This window comes from Tiliqua scincoides, chromosome 6 (assembly GCF_035046505.1).
Source record: "Tiliqua scincoides isolate rTilSci1 chromosome 6, rTilSci1.hap2, whole genome shotgun sequence".
Taxonomy (NCBI): domain Eukaryota; kingdom Metazoa; phylum Chordata; class Lepidosauria; order Squamata; family Scincidae; genus Tiliqua; species Tiliqua scincoides.
The window spans coordinates 65,489,448-65,506,432 of record NC_089826.1 but is presented as its reverse complement, the minus strand read 5'-3'; the positions used below and the strand labels follow the sequence as shown (position 1 = coordinate 65,506,432).

General features: G+C 45.2%; 1 protein-coding gene across 3 annotated transcripts in view; it reads right to left on the bottom strand.

The window, feature by feature from the left end:
- DLC1 (DLC1 Rho GTPase activating protein) overlaps nt 1-16,985 on the bottom strand; it is a 228,071-nt gene that overhangs the window by 111,107 nt on the left and 99,979 nt on the right. Inside the window, exon 1 of one of the 3 annotated variants that reach the window (XM_066632839.1) lies at nt 3,020-3,119. The exons of the other annotated variants lie outside the window; for them this stretch is intronic. The gene's annotated coding sequence lies outside the window, so the exon portion shown is untranslated. Of the gene's footprint in view, nt 1-3,019; nt 3,120-16,985 lie in introns of those variants that run through there. 3 annotated transcript variants of the gene reach the window in all.

Here is a 16,985-nt window from a genome sequence, read left to right as displayed (position 1 = left end):
AGCCAACTGCTAAGAGGCTAGCAGGATCCTGACTGTTTATGAGTCTACATGACATTCTAGGTCTACGGCTGCAAAGAGTTTTGGTAACAGGAATTAAAATTTCAGAGCAAGAGCAGACACAATTGGATGTAACAGCACATTCAGGGCCACAGGAAAACCATGAAAGCAGCACACAATCTATCTGAAGACCCATGAAAGTTCATCACAGTTATACTTTTTTCTTTTTCTAAAGAAAGCATTTAAACCTGGAACATTTTTGATTCTTTCTATCCTCACTTCTCCAACAGATAGATGGAGATACAGTAGGGCTGCTGGGTCAGAGGCACCCCCAAATTGAGATTTAGGATGGGGGGGCTGGTGATGTCACATAATTGTAGTGTACAACTGAATTATTTAAAAAATGTGGGGCCAGCATGAAGCCTTGAGGCACAGGGATGGTGAAAAAAGGGGGGGGGAAGCAAGTGGATAGTCCTAAATTATTTTAAAGAGGAATTTTCACAGTGGAAAAATGAATAATCTTCATCTTCTAGAGTATTTATATACTGTCTTTCTCACTAGACCAGTGGATTCCAAACTGTGGGTCTGGGCCCATTGTGGGTCGTGACCTGATTTTGGGTGGGTTCCACAACACCTGAGCAGAGCCTCCAATGAAAACACTGGTGATGGAAAGATCAGATAACTAACTGCCTTAAACCCTAAGGCTTTTCAAAAATCAGATAGCTGCTAATTGCCCTGCAAAGAACTCCTGCAGATTGCAAGCATGTGTAAATAGAGGGAGGTAAATGTCGGAGCATCTTTTTTCTGGTTATTATGTGCAAATAAATAAAATATTATTTCTTTATAGATTTTTTTAAAGTCTTGTAAAATTCCCGATAAAGTGTCATTTTAAAAAGTGTGTCCTGGTGCTAAAAAGTTTGGGCCCCACTGCACTAGACTGATAAGGAAAATACTTCTTCAGTCATGGTTTTGATGAGATAAAAAAGGTTGAAAAACACTGATCTAAATGGTGGATCTAAATCAAAACTTTAGATATAGGCTGATGGGTTCTGAGCTGTCTGTGACAGATCAGGAGAGAGATCTTGGGGTGGTGGTGGACAGGTCGATGAAAGTGTCGACCCAATGTGCGGTGGCAGTGAAGAAGGCCAATTCTATGCTTGGGATCATTAGGAAGGGTATTGAGAACAAAACGGCTAGTATTATAATGCCGTTGTACAAATCGATGGTAAGGCCACACCTGGAGTATTGTGTCCAGTTCTGGTCGCCGCATCTCAAAAAAGATATAGTGGAAATGGAAAAGGTGCAAAAGAGAGCGACTAAGATGATTACGGGGCTGGGGCACCTTCCTTATGAGGAAAGGCTACGGCGTTTGGGCCTCTTCAGCCTAGAAAAGAGACGCCTGAGGGGGGACATGATTGAGACATACAAAATTATGCAGGGGATGGACAGAGTGGATAGGGAGATGCTCTTTACACTCTCACATAATACCAGAACCAGGGGACATCCACTAAAATTGAGTGTTGGGCGGGTTAGGACAGACAAAAGAAAATATTTCTTTACTCAGCGCGTGGTCGGTCTGTGGAACTCCTTGTGGAACACAGGATGTGGTGCTGGCGTCTAGCCTAGACGCCTTTAAAAGGGGATTGGACGAGTTTCTGGAGGAAAAATCCATTATGGGGTACAAGCCATGATGTGTATGCGCAACCTCCTGATTTTAGGAATGGGTTAAGTCAGAATGCCAGATGTAGGGGAGAGCACCAGGATGAGGTCTCTTGTTATCTGGTGTGCTCCCTGGGGCATTTGGTGGGCCGCTGTGAGATACAGGAAGCTGGACTAGATGGGCCTATGGCCTGATCCAGTGGGGCTGTTCTTATGTTCTTATGAGAGATGAGATATGAATTTCTGTGTTGGAAGCAGTAGACCAAATAGGTATTGTTTGTATGAATTATTGCTTTTAAAAATTGTATCATATTTATATGATGACTTTCAGTGCACTGTACATAATGCTTCACAAAGTAGCAGAAGCAAACAGCAGGCCCGGTCCCAAGCACTTGTGATCTAAATGTTATCAGAAGGGAGACAACAAAGGGAAGGAAAGGAGAGGGAAGGACAACAAGAGATGAATGTAAGCAAAAGCAGTTACATCACACTTTAGCTTTGTTGCATTTGGAGACGAGAACTAAACAGTTAAACCAAAGGTTTCTATTTAAGAGATTAATTTTGACCTGGGTATTTAAAGAAAAGGAATAAGATGGAACTGCAGAGATGCTCTGGGACAAAATTGCAATCCTATGCCTAAGGAAGAGGCCTCTTAAATTGTAGCTGATATAATAAATTGTTCCTGAAAAAAAATACTGTGTATCTGAAATCTTTGTAAAAATAAATATCCCCTGTATTATTAGAAATATTAGATGATGCACAGTGAAACAATGATTAGAATGCACTCTAATAATGCTATCCTGTTTCCTAAACTTCCTGTTGTCTGGGGTGGTTTACTGTACAATAGTAACTCGTGGTCAAAATTAGTCAGTTACGGTGCTCCTTTAATTGAAAATAGCAATCCAGTAAGATTCTCCTTATCTTTGAACTGACCTTCCCACAGGCTGCATATCCTGTAGCAGAACTTGAAATGCACATGATAACAAGAAAGTTCAGCTTCTTTTGGGCTGGTGCCAAACACTAATTTCATTTCCCACTCACTTCCAATAACACTCATGTGCAAAAGAAGTTGGACCCGGCAAACAAAACATAGAGACAGTGCTGCTTAGAAGTTAATCAAAACATCAATAAGTCATAACATCTGGAAGTCATCATCTGACCTGGTGACGTCAGGAAGCTGTCAGATGTTTGCCCGTTTTGTAATCCGTTTAGTATTTGTTGAACTCGTTCTTTCAATACGGTGATGTGTGAGAGATTTTAGCACTTTCCCTTTTTAGAAATGGTTGACAGACTTTTAAAGTTGTGAGTGATACATACAATACACACTATATTGGTACTGGCAAATAAGTGTTCTCAAACATACCGTTTCCCAAGACAACGCTAACTGCAGGGATGGAGAGGGTGTTTGTAGGAGAGCATCAACAGGTGGGGTTAACCTTTCTGCGCCTTCTGATTCTTACAAATGCTGTACTTCCTCTGTTTAAACTCATGTTTTAGAGCCTGGTTAGGATAAAACATGATTAAAAATAGCACAGGGGGAGGGGCATGTCCATGGACAAATCAGCAGGCAGGGAATGACTAACACCTCTTCTTGTCCACAGATTCTTCTCTACAAGTGCTCCAATATTCACATTGGGGAAGGCATAGCTAGCAAATTCTGGGTTCATTTTGTAATAAGTTGTTTAAGGCTATGCTTGCAGGAGAAAATATGTAAGCCCACATCCTTGCACTGAGAAATTGGGAAGCCTCATCTCAGTAGGTTCGTAAGGCTGCAATCCTATATACCTTTTCCTGAGAGTAAACGAAGTGAAAACAGTGGGCCTTACTTTGGAGTGGAGATGCCTAGCATTGTGCTGTAAGAAACACTTGACAATACAGTGTGGTGATCTCCAAATCTCAGAAGGGCACTCCTTATGGACATCTCTTGTTTTGTAAGCTTTAGAATCATAAGGATTGGCTCTCCTCCTATGCACGCTTTATGGTTTTTCATATTAGAGTACATATTAGAAATAAGTACTACTTATTTCTAGTGACAACAGAACAGTGCCCTTATCTTCTAAAAGGTGATTTATTACTTGGCAATAATGCTTGTTCAAACTGATAGCAGAGCTTCAGTATCAGCAAGGTCCAAGAGGTATTTTGGTCTTTTAGAATCATGATTTGCCAATAAAAATATCTCTTGTGTAAGACAGCATTATATACATAATGTCTAACAGGTACTTTCTCTGTTATTGGAAATTTTCTTTCTTTACCTTCCCACTTGCCAGCTGAAAATGAGTAACTGGACTGTGGAGCAATTTGATTTCTACACAGGGCTGTGCTTATAATCTTTTCACTGTTCCACAATCCCGTGCCTTCCTTTACTAAACTACATGAGTGTGTAAAAGTGCACCTTAGAGGCATACATCCAGCCAGAATCATATCCTGGAGTGGCAATCCCAGGTAGAATTGGAGAGTATAGCAAGGGGAAGGTTCATTCCCCATGTACAGTTTCCTTCTCCACAAAAGTGGCCCTGCTGAAGCCATAATTGACTCCTGAAGCATAGTCACTGCTCCAGGGACAAATCTCAATCCATAGTGTAGCTATGGGGGAGGGTGCAGTGGCAATGGTGGTGCGGTAAATATTGCAGGTATTGCAATGAGCCATGTAAGTGACTCCTCCCATTTGCCATTGGAGTCATTCTAGGCAGCAACTTTGGCTGCCCAGAATGGCTCCCACAGTGAGTGGGAGGGGCCGCTTTCACAACACACTGTGGTGCCTGCAATATTTACTGCACCGCCCCCTTTAGTCACACTACTGATCTTGACTCCATGAGTTAATTTTCAAGGAGCAAAAAATCAGAACACATGGAGATGATAATGAAACATCTCTTCCCTGCATGCTGTAGTTCTAACTGGGAACATTTCAATGGAAAAAGGAGGTGCTTTGGATGGGAGCACTCCTCTCTAGAGCATATGTTTAAGTTGTTGTGTAGTTTGGCCCTACAGCCTAAAGCAGACATTCAGATCTGTAAATAGAATCTCCTGCACTTTTTAAAGTTAATGGGAGGGAGGAATTTTGATTACAGGTGTTCCCCCTTATCTGCAGGTGTCCATTCTGGAACCCTCTGCAGTAGCTGAAACCGCAGATATGAGCAAATGCCTGTCCCCACAGTCTGGATGCTCTGGAGGCAGATCACTCCCAGATCAATTCGCCTCCAGAGAAGCTTCTGAGCCCAGCTGAAGCCATGGATGTCCTTTTCAAATATCCTTATAAGGTATTGAAAATGTGACTTCCGGTTTCTCTGTGAACCAGAGTCACATGTTTTGAGCTGCTGAGCTTAGTCTGAGCCTGGCAGAGGCTGTGGATGGATGTCTACAGCCCCTGCTGATCTCAGAGGGCCCTCTGGAGGTGAGTGTGGGGGGCGCAGATCCAATCCACAGATAATTGAATCTGTGGATATGGGATCAGTAGATACGGGCTCCCCCTGTATTTATGTATTTATTTATTTTTTGAAATAATTTGCATCCCACTTTTATCCTCCTGTAAGGGAGGCAAATTAGGATCACAGAAATATTTCTTTATCCAGTGTGTAATTAGTCTGTGGAACTCCTTGCCATAGGATGTGGTGATAGCGTCTAGCCTAGATGCCTTTAAAAGGGGATTGGATAGATTTCTGGAGGAAAAGTCCATCACGGGTTACAAGCCAAGATGTGTATGTGCAGCCTCTTGATTTTAGAAGTAGGCTACCTCCGAATGCCAGATTCTAGGGAGTGGCACCAGGATGCAGGTCTCTTGTTGTCTTTTGTGCTCCTTGAGGCATCTGGTGGGCCACTGTGAGATACAAGAAGCTGGACTAGATGTTCTTTTGGCCTGATCCAGCGGGGCTCTTCTTATGTTCTTATGAAGAGGGTTTTAAAATGTTCCTTTGTATCATTTTCTTTATTAAAATCTTGCCCAGCTGCTATTTGCACCATGGATTGAAACAAAAGATTTCTGAGTGTTGCATAGGTTTTACTCCAAAGGGCAAATAACTTTGGAGGGAGGTTATTTAAACTGGGAAAATTGGGGAGAAAAGAGCCAGCCCCCTCAGCACTGATCAAAACCAACCCCTCCATCCATCTGCTATTATTGCTCTAAACAACTGTAGGGGGTCCTAATAATTGACTTTCCATCTTATTTCTAATTTGATCCTCAGAGCATCATTGGAAGCACACCACCTTCCAAGGTTAATCTTAATCTCCATTTTCCCTGAAAAAAAACCAAAACACACATTTGCATCCTACCAGGCTCTCAGAATTTTGGTCATCCTCACAATGGTAAATTAGCTTGCACCTTCTGGTGAGGATGGTGAATTAGCTTTTGCAAAACACCTCTGCTGAGAACAACTGAGTCTTGCATTTTCCTCTTTTGCTCCAGAGCAGGAGAGAGAAATTAGAGCAGGGGGTTGTTGTGGTGGAACACAGCCAAGGTGCCCTGGATACCTTGGCAGAGTGCAGAAAATAGTAGAGTAGTAGATGGAAGTGCAGGGGGAATAGGGGCTATTTATTGGAGCAGTCAATCAACAATGTTGGATCACTACACCACACGCATACATGTACAAATCAGGAGATGTAGAAGTTGTATATTCCAGTTTACTGAGAGAATATGGCAGAATAATGTTGAAAAAGAGGATGTCCATAAGGACTTCCAGTTGTACTGCAAATTGAACAGCTGGCTGATTTTTAATGGCCAGCTTCTTGTACTGTGATTCAAGCATTGCTGTTTATATTCCTCCCCGAGTACAAAAAAGCATGTAGAGTCATTTATTAATGGCCCACACTTGGGTACACTGCCCAGCTTTTGCTGGCAGCAGACATACAAATGACAGCCAGGTAAGGATCAAGCTGCCACTTAGCAGTATTATGCCTATGGAATTTGTACTAGTGGATGCCATCCGTAGATTATGTAGTTTGTATCAATTCTCTGTTTTGTACCAGGTTCCCCAAGTAAGAAAGTAACATATGAAGTGGCCTAAAAGTTGTTGCAAGTTGTTGCATAAATATATAGACCAGGTCTGCACAGCTTGTGATGGACCAAGTCAAATGTAACCATGTATTATGGCCTGCCAAATGCTAGACAGACAGACAGACAGGCAGACAGAGAGATACAGACAAAGTGAGTTTTGTCAGTTCCCAGTGTGTAGAAAAACCAGTACATTTTTTTAGGTACTGGTGGTCCGCCATACATTGCTGGTAGGGACATGTTTGGCTTAGTGAGTCATAAAATGTGTAGGTCTGAAATTAGAAGAGGGAAAACTGAGTATTGCCAATAGTAGCACTATCACAGACCTTGACATTATGCTGTTACATGTGGCCAGAATAAATATTTGGAACCTGAGTGTGATTCATGTTCCTTACATAGATCACCAATATAATAAGTACAGTTGATGATTGACACTACTGAATTTTGAGCTCTTGTGGGTTTTTTGCAGATATCATTTGGTAACAGACATTGAATGTGGTATTTTGAGAACCACAGATTTTGTTTGTTGGAAAGAAAAGTACATTTCTAGTCCTTATGAAGTTCAAGGGGTAGTTGCCCCTCCCATCCTGAATACTAGAAGCAAACTTTCCCAATCCTATATGCGCTTACTTGGAATTAATTCATGCTGAATCCAACAGGGCTTGCTCCTGGCTAAAGGTACATAGCTGCGCCTTATGCCAGTGCTAGGAGCTAAAGCTAGGTTCTTTCCAGTGGTTACAAAATGTGACATGGAGGTGTGCATGGCCTGGCCATTGCTGCAAGCAGCGAGCAGCTGACTCCATGTGCCAGTGGACAACAGACACACATCTGGCACAGCTAAGTTCGCACAGGGCTGGGAGGGAGGTGGGGGTGGGTGGAATGAACTGAGAGATGGACTGAATGGGGTGGTGACAGGGAAGGGGAGGAGGGCAGATTGGGACCAGGAAGGGGGTGGTTTCAGTGGCATAGGTGCACTCTGAAACCTAATTCCCCACCCTGGGTCCATGTGAACTTGCACCAGTGATAAAGCTGGTGCAGGTCGGAGTAAACTTGGTGGGCCGACATAGGTTTACCCTGGGGCAAAGGAACAAACATTCCCTTAGCCTGAGGAGGGTACTCTGGAGGCCAAAACTCCCCCGTGGGATGCAGGGGGCACCATGTTGGTGCTGTTGCATCACTGTGCAGGGCATTGCGTTAGATTGGGCTGTAAATCAGTGCAATATTTAGAACAGGTATTGATGTTTGGTGTTTCTTCTGGTTATGGTGTTTCTTCTGGTTATGCTTCAGGGGCTTTCAGAAATACCAAGCCTTGGCATTGATAACTATCTTTGATATTTGGAGACTGTTTGGCTGGGGGGTGGAGTCTGCAGGCCTGCCTGATTGCTCTCCTCCTCCTCTCTCCCCAGGTATTTCCAGCTTGCTGGGCTTGCCAGAGGCGCAAGCCTTTGGTGTGAGCCGAAGGGCAAGAGCCAAAGGGCTCTTGGCCCGTGGCTCTTAGCCTGGGGCTCGTGCCCGGAAGATCAGGTGCCCTCTCCGTCAGCGGACCAACTAGCAGTAGTCGGATACCCTCCCCGTCGGTGGAGGCAGGGGAGAGAGGAGCAACAATTGTTTTTACAGCAGAGGATCCGCCTGCAGGCCAGTTTCGGAAGGCGGGCCTCGCCACATGTGTGTGCTCTTAGGAGGGAGCTCAGGGGAAGGGAAGGGTGCCACTATCAAGAGAGTGACGGGCCAGGGGAGATATGGTGGTGGGGGTCGGACAGGCCGTTACAGGAGAAGGAGAGTTAATCACAGGCAGATCATCTCCCCTTCTGGTCCCTCCCCCAATTCTCGGATGCCTGGTGGTCTTGGCGGTGAGTCCCTGGATCTGAAGCTGCTACTTTTGAATGCCAGGTCGGTGAATAATAAGACCTGTATCATCCAGGATTTGATTCTGGATGAGAAAGCCGACCTGGTATGCATTACGGAGACCTGGCTGGACGTGGAGGGAGGCGTTAGTCTCTCTGAACTTTGTCCGCCAGGCTTCCAGGTGTTGCAGCAGCCAAGATTGCAGGGACGGGGAGGGGGAGTTGCAATGGTCTATCGTGAGTCCATCTCCCTCACCAGGTGCCCTGTCCAGCAGTCTGCTGGGTTCGAGTGCCTGCATGTTGTGTTGAGAGGACCGGACAGGATTGGGATTCTGTTGGTGTACCGCCTGCCCTGCTGCCCAACAGTCTCCCTGCCTGAGCTGACTGGAGTGATCTCGGGGGTGGCATTGAAGGCCCCCCGCCTGTTAGTGCTGGGGGACTTCAATGTTCATGCCGAGGCCCCTGCGGTAGGTGCAGCTCAGGATTTCATGGCTGCCATGACAACCATGGGCCTGTCCCAGAAGATCTTGGCCCCGACACATACTGCAGGACACGTGCTGGACCTGGTGTTTACAGCTGGGCACGGGGGCAGTGATCTGGATGTAGAGGAGATCAAGATCACTCCGTTGTCATGGACAGATCACTTCCTGGTAAGGTTTAGGCTGGTTGCGACTTCCTACCTCTGCAGAGGCGGGGGACCGTTTTCTATGGTCCGCCCCCGGAGGCTAATGGATCCTGAAGGTTTCCTGAGGGCTCTGGGGGATTTCCCCACTGCCAAGACTGGCGTCTCATCTGAGGCCCTGGTTGACCTCTGGAACGGGGAAATGTCCAGGGCAGTGGATGAGATTGCTCCGGAGCGACCTCTGCCACGTCGCAGACTCGGAGCGGCTCCTTGGTTCACTGAGGAGCTGCGACTGATGAAGCGGCAGGGCAGGCGTCTAGAGCGACAGTGGCAGAAAACTCGTGATGAATCTGATCGGACACGGAGTAGAGCTCATTACAGAGCCTACTCCGTGGCGGTGGTAGCAGCGAAGAAATCATTCTTCTCTGCTACCATTGCGTCTGCTGATAGCCGTCCGGCAGAGCTGTTCCGTGTGGTGCGGGGCCTCCTCCATCAGGCCCCGCCAGTTGACCAGGAGGAATACATGGTCAGCCGCTGTGACGTGTTTGCGCAACATTTTGCAGATAAAATCGATCGCATTCGTTATGACTTGGATGCCACATTGACAATGTCTGATGATGTCCCCCTGGCAACTGCTTGTCCAGTGTTGTGGGATTCTTTTCAGCTTGTGCAGCCTGAGGATGTGGACAGACTCCTTTGGAGTGTGAGGCCGTCTGCCTGCTTGTTTGACCCTTGCCCAGCTTGGCTGATAAGAGCTGCCCGGGGGGGACTGGCTGAGTGGACGGGGAGGGTGGTCAACTCTTCTTTGGGGGAGGGGACACTGCCGCTTGCTTTGAAGCGGGCGGTGGTTCGCCCCCTCCTGAAGAAGCCCTCCCTGGATTCCAATGTGTTGAACAACTATCGGCCAGTCTCCAACATCCCGTTTCTGGGCAAGGTAATTGAGCGGGTGGTGGCGGCCCAACTCCAGAGGGTCTTGGATGAAGCGGATTATCTGGATCCTTTTCAATCTGGTTTCAGGCCGGGCTTTGGGACGGAAACTGCCTTGGTCGCCTTGGTGGATGACCTACGCCGGGGACTGGACAGGGGGAGTGCGTCCCTGTTGGTCCTGCTGGACCTCTCGGCGGCTTTCGATACCATCGACCATGGTATCCTTCTGGGCCGATTGGCCGAGTTGGGAGTTGGAGGCACTGTTTTGTGGTGGTTCCGCTCCTACTTGGAAGGTCGGTCCCAGATGGTGGTGCTGGGGGATGCCTGTTCGACACCCTGGCCATTGAGGTGCGGGGTGCCGCAGGGCTCAATTCTGTCCCCCATGCTATTTAATATCTACATGAAACCGCTGGGAGAGGTCATCCGGGGGTTTGGAGTGGGGTGTCATCAATATGCTGATGACACCCAGCTTTATCTCTCCTTTCCTCCAGACTCCAGGGTGGCGGTTGAGGGCCTGGAGTGCTGTCTGGAAGCAGTGAGGATCTGGATGGGGGCTAACAAGCTGAAATTAAATCCGGATAAGACAGAGGCTCTCCTGGTTCGGAAATCCTCGATGCAGGTGCTGGATTATCAGCTTGCTCTGAATGGGGTTGCACTCCCTCTGAAGGCGCAGGTCCGCAGCTTGGGGGTCCACCTGGACTCGCAGCTGCTCCTGGATTCCCAGGTGGCGGCTGTGGCTAGGGGGGCCTTTGCTCAGCTTCGGCTGGTGCGCCAGCTGCGCCCGTACTTGGATCGTGCAGACCTGGCCACGGTGATCCATGCTACGGTGACATCGAGGTTAGATTATTGTAACGCGCTTTATGTGGGGCTGCCCCTGAAGACGGTTCGGAAACTGCAATTAGTGCAGAATGCGGCGGCCCGTGTGGTCACTGGAGCTAGGCGGTTTGACTCTGTCAGCCCACTTCTCCGGGGGCTACATTGGCTGCCCATTCGTTTCCGGGCCCAATTCAGGGTGCTGGTTTTGACCTTTAAAGCCCTATACTGCTCTGGGCCAGGTTATCTTAGAGATCGCCTACTCCCGTACAATCCGGCTCGTCCTCTCAGGTCATCAGAGAAGGCCTTTTTACAAGTGCCGCCGCCTAAGGAGGTACGTGGGGCGGCGGCAAGAAATAGGGCCTTCTCAGTAGTGGCACCAACGTTGTGGAACTCCCTTCCCCTTGACTTGAGAATGGCTCCCTCTCTTGAGTCCTTTCGGCGAGGCCTGAAGACCTTGTTGTTTAACCAAGCCTTCTGACGTTCTGGCCTTTTTAACATCTTTTATATATCTTTTAGTTGCTTTTTTACAGGCCCGATTCCTCTAAGAACTGCTGTTTTATGCTCTTTTATTCTGACTCTTCTGACTACTGTTTTTATGGGTTCTGCTAATGTGTTTTTTAATATGTTTTTATCTGTGAAATTATGTTTTAATTTGTTTTATATGTTGTTAGCCGCCCTGGGTCCCTTTTTGGGAGAAGGGCGGGATAAAAATAAAGTTTATTATTATTATTATTATTATTATTATTATTATTATTATTATTATTATACTACTTATTGTTAAGAACAGCTTTAAAATAAACTCAAAGTGGAAAATGACAGGAAAAAAAAACCTATTGTTTATTCTCCTTTGACTTTGGTGCATTTATGCAGGACTCTCATTTATAATCATGATAAAAGCAAGTTCCCTCCTGATTTCATTGTGGTGTGGTTGCTAGATATGCTGCATCTCAGCTTTCAAATTAGAAGGGCCAAGGGTGTTGGAAAAAGAAAACATTCCAAGAGTTGGAGATAAATAACACGAGACCCACACCACAACCTCTTCAGAGAAAAATGTGAAGGAGAGCTGGAAAGCTCTCAAGAGTCACAATTTAAAGGGACCTGGCTGTGGGAAGGAACCTGACAAGTTTTTATTTCAAGCTTGTTTGGAAGATTCTCATTAAAACCTGACACCTGCAGTCACTGTCTCTGCACCCTTCTCTAGGCATGCCTCTATACATCCCACCTCCAGGAGCATATAATAAGCCTTCTGTCTACAACCTTGTCTAAGGGTCACCCAAGAGTGCCCCCCAGCCTTCTTGTACCCTTCCCTCAGCCACCTCCAAAATATGTGGTTCTTCCAGTTTCTAGACTCTTCTATCCTCAGACAAAATGAGCCTCCATTTCCTGTATGGCTACTTCCTGTACAGCCACTTCACATGTCCATATATTCTTCAAAATATCCCAAGGTTATTGTATAGAGAACATGTTTTAATCCTGCAACCAAGTTGCTCTCTGGCAGCACATCAGGTAGCAACAATGGCCAACAACGTACAACAGCCATTACGGTAACTCTGTGGGATCAGGTGCATGGGGGTGTTTGTGAATGTGTTAGCAGTGACACCTGTGATTTGTGCATATATTTTGCCAGTAAGGGCTGCGTCACTTAAGTAGACCCAGGATGTTCCATGAGATACGATATAAGTTAGCCACCCACAGCTCCTTCCCCCACTGTATGCTTCTTCTGGCTACATTTTCCATTGCATTAATGATACCAAGTCCAAAGTGACATCAGCAGCAAAGTCATGGATCTAGGATGCTGTATCATCCCCTGCATTTGACTGTTGTTACTGTGTTATTGCTTTATCTACCTATTCACTGCATTTTCATTGGGATAATATGTAGATGCTGCTGTTATGCCAGTAGTCCTACATTATTATTTGCTTCTGCGGCATGTATCAGCCTAAATAAAATGAAGATATTGACCATATTTTTGTACTGTGTTCCGTCCTAATATTCTCCACTCCTGTATACACAGGTACAAAAAATGGACTTCAATTTTGGAATCTGCCAATGAGATGTTGTGGTCAGAGTGCTGGCCAGAAAACTAAGGCCCAAATCCTAATCAATTTTCCAGCACTGGAAATTTCCAGCACTGGCATAGCTGTGCCAATGGGACATATACTGCATCTTGCAGTTGGGGAGCACTCACAGAGACCTCCTCAAAGTAAGGGAATGTTTGTTCCCTTACTGTGGAGCTGCAATGCCCTTATGTTGGTGCTGGAAAGTGGGTTAGGATTGAACCCTAAGTGAATGACCTTTGACTAGTCATCATCTCTACTGAGCATGAAATTGGGTAACCCCATGCATGCCAATGGGACCTTCATAGAGGAAAGGCAGAAAAATGGGGCAGACAAGATGTAGATTAACAATACTGCATACTAAGTCCATGGCATTTGGCTCTCTCCAAGAGACTCTTGACTATACTTTAATCAACATTCATATGCTATCGGGTGTCCTCTGGATGATAAAATATGGCCATTGGGCTGACAAGCAACCCAGGCATATTATTGTACCTGTCAAACCTTAGATCATTGGCTGATGTCGGAGAATGAAATGCTCACAACTTTTTCCAACACTCCAACATCTAATCTCTGAGTACATTAAAAAAAAGGAAAAAGAAAAGCCAGTGATAGGTTGTAAATGCCTGCCTTCCAGAATATAAATATGTCCATCCTTATCAGTATATTTTAAGAGGTTTGGGGGGAAGGGGGGACTTCAGTTTAATTTCTGGTTTCCAGGAATGTAAAAGTCTCAAGAAATATAATTAGCCTATTATTAGGCTTATATTAGACGGCATATTAGACTATTATTCTATATAATTAGTCTTTGCCTCTGACATTTCTCAGCCTTAGTAAAACAGAAAGAAAAGATAGACCTATTGATGTTTTATTTGGTTTTGATAAAACCTCCCATTTTTTATAAGTATGTCACACCAAGGTTCAAAGGCACAGATTACACATACCATTACATATCACTCTATGTGTGAAGTACGGAGGGGAAAGCAAGGAGCCAGACTTGGGAGAAGTGGCTGATAGTGTTTTTTGAGGTTGGGCAGATATTCTTGGAGGCTGTTGACATCACTGGCAAGTTGCGCTCAGCTGTGAACAGGCCAGCTTTTCTGAAGCATTTCTCAGAAACATCTCTAAATAAGATGGAACAGAAATAGGGAAACTGAACACCTCACAGATGCAATTACAGGTGTTCCCCTGTATCTGTGGATCTGGTATCCATGACACTTCTCCATGGTTCTCCGCAGCCCCCATTACCCCAGAAATATTTTTTCTATATTAGCAGTGAAAGCATTCAGCCTCTTGCTTAATAGAGGAATAGTTTCCTGCTTGACTGAGGAACTTGATATGCAGGGAGGCAGCCTAGACGCTAGAGGGACTGAAATGTTAACAGGAAGCAGGAACTGCCCTACTTCCTCTTAGTGTTCAGTTAGTTTCCTCCTTCTAGCATCCAGGCCACCTGCCTTCATGCCACATTCTTCAGTTAAGCATGTAAGAGTTCCTCTGTTAAGCAAGAAGCTGTGTGCCTTCACTACTAATACAGAAAAATGAAGGTAATGGACATGGGGGGGGTGGAGTATTGTACTTTATATAGGGTTTCCCCATATCCATGATTTCAAAATCCATGGCTGGGGGAGGGGGGAGAATGGAATCCTTGAGGATATGGGGGGAGCCTGTATTCTGAACCATATATGCTTATATCTGCTGTTTCATATTTGCTTTCTCTTTCAAAGTTGTAGAAATTTCACTTTGCTTCACAGGGACAAATGCTTATGGTGTCCTGTTGAATTTAGTTAGAACGTAATACATCCCACCCAAACAGCCCATCCTCCACTATAATATGGATCTTCAACTGGTCTTGCTATAGCAAGTCCATCCCCCCCAGGTGGCAAGGGGTATCGAGAACAAGTAGTCCAGCAGTCAGCTAGGAAGAATAGTGGAAGAATAGTGCAAGGCAAAGCAGTTCTGGATTTCCTTCCCTAGTGTCTTAGGCACCAATTGGCCAAAATGAAACTTTGACTCCAAATGCCAAAGGTTCTGTAATGAAAACAGCAGCAAAAATTATAGGAAGTAGAAGACAGGAAGAGTTTGGAGAATATTTCCAGCTAGAGCTCAGTTCTGGGTCACTGAGTGAAATAAAGGCATTTGGATCTTGAACCACTCAGTCTGGAATTCCCTTTTAAGAAGGGTTGAAAAGGCAGCAGTCCTAACCACACTTTCCTGAGATTAAGCCCTTTTGAACTAAATAGGACTTTACTTCTGAGTAGACTTGGTTAGGCTTGTGCCCTAAGATAACCACCTCTATGCAACACTTCCAACTGTGACACAATTATGGTACTGGGGGAACATTAAGCCTGGGTTGTATGATGCTGATGCAAGTTAGAATCAAGATGCAAAACTGCCTACTGAAGGAAGGGTGCTGAGTAAGAAACTGACTGAAAAAGGAACCCAAAGGAAAAAGGGTAGAGAAGGAGGCATTAGGAAAAGGCAGAAATCAGAGGCAAGGAATTAAGGCATGAAATGGCTAAACAGACTGGGGATTATGACCAAACACCATGATAGGAGACTGACCAAAAATTGGAGTAAGACTGCAGTACAGTCAGGATATGTATGTTTGGGAGCAAGGGAGAAAAGAGTGGTAAGAAGGCCAGTGAAGTGTTGAAGCGAAGAAAGACTGATGGACAAAGGGGAGCTTGAAAAAAAGCAGGAAACAATGGTTGACAGAAACACAAGAGATGAAGAAAGTAGGAGCCAATTATGACACAGTGGTGCAGTCCAATCCTAACATCTGATTTATGGCAACAGGACACTGTCCCGCTGCCATAAACTGGCTGCTGACAATGGGCAGAGCTCACTGCCAGCAATGATTTTTGGATTTGCCATTGCAAACCGACACCAAAATGAGCAGCCCACTTCCATGGCCAGTGACCTGGTCTGGTGACGGTACGTCAGTGGGGTAGGGGCAGTTCATGGGTGGGGAAGGGGAGTAATGGTGCATGTTGGAGAGGAACCAGAGAGGTGGTGTCTGGGAAGGGAGGGGGCTGTCCCTGCTCCAAAAGGGAGGAGGTGTGCAGATGAGGACAGCTAGAGAAGCTTCCTCTGTCTATGTCAGCCTCACTGATGGACTGGTCCCATCTCACAAGAACTTTGCTACTAATATTTATAAACAGTGTTGTCAATTCCTGTGACACTTTGCAGAAGTGTTTTTTTAACCCTCCCTTTCTAAAGGCCCCAAACTTTGAAACTGTCATGTGCTCAGATGATGTTTCAAAAGAAAAAAAAAAAAACCAAACACCTGCTCCTCGGCTTGTGGAAAAATGTGAGAAAAGTGACAATGTGACTACAATCTTCTCTAATTTTAGAAAGATATGAAGCCACATCCCTATCAAGAACATTACTGAGAAGAATTAAGATTTGAAAACTCATCCCCTCTCATCATTGTTGCAAAACTATCAGCACTACAAATTACATCAGTTTTAGACCAGTGTGACAGTCATGACTTTCCCCAAGGAATCCTGGGAGTCCTAGTTTGGTTAAGAATCCTAGTTTGGTGAGGATGTAAAAAACTCTCCATTAGAGATCCATGTAGTGCAAGCCTGTCCATGTCTACTCAGAACATGGAACTCTTTCCAATAGGACTGCAACCAAATCCCCTTCACTGAACAACAGATCCCAAGGTGATAGTGGAGAGGGAATAATTTTTAAAACCAGTTTTAAGTCTTTAGTGTAAACATGTCAATATACAGGCCATGACTACTTGGGCAGGAATTCAGCAAGGTTATTTTTGCACATGCAAATGACACCATGTACTATCGATTTAGCACTTCTTGCAGGCAATCTTTGCAATCATCCAGGTTTGTAGATCTTTATTTTGAAAGTTGATATTCAAACACATTTTAAGTAACTTTTGAAAAGTAACATCATGATGCTGCATTCTTACACGAATTTAAAAATAATGCGGTGATCCAGTACCAACATAACACTATGGAGTTGGGGGTTAAAAAAAGTTTCAGTCACATTTATCACAGACTACCAGCAAAAGAATATGGGGAAAGCGTAATCCATTTTCAACACTATGAATTGAGCAC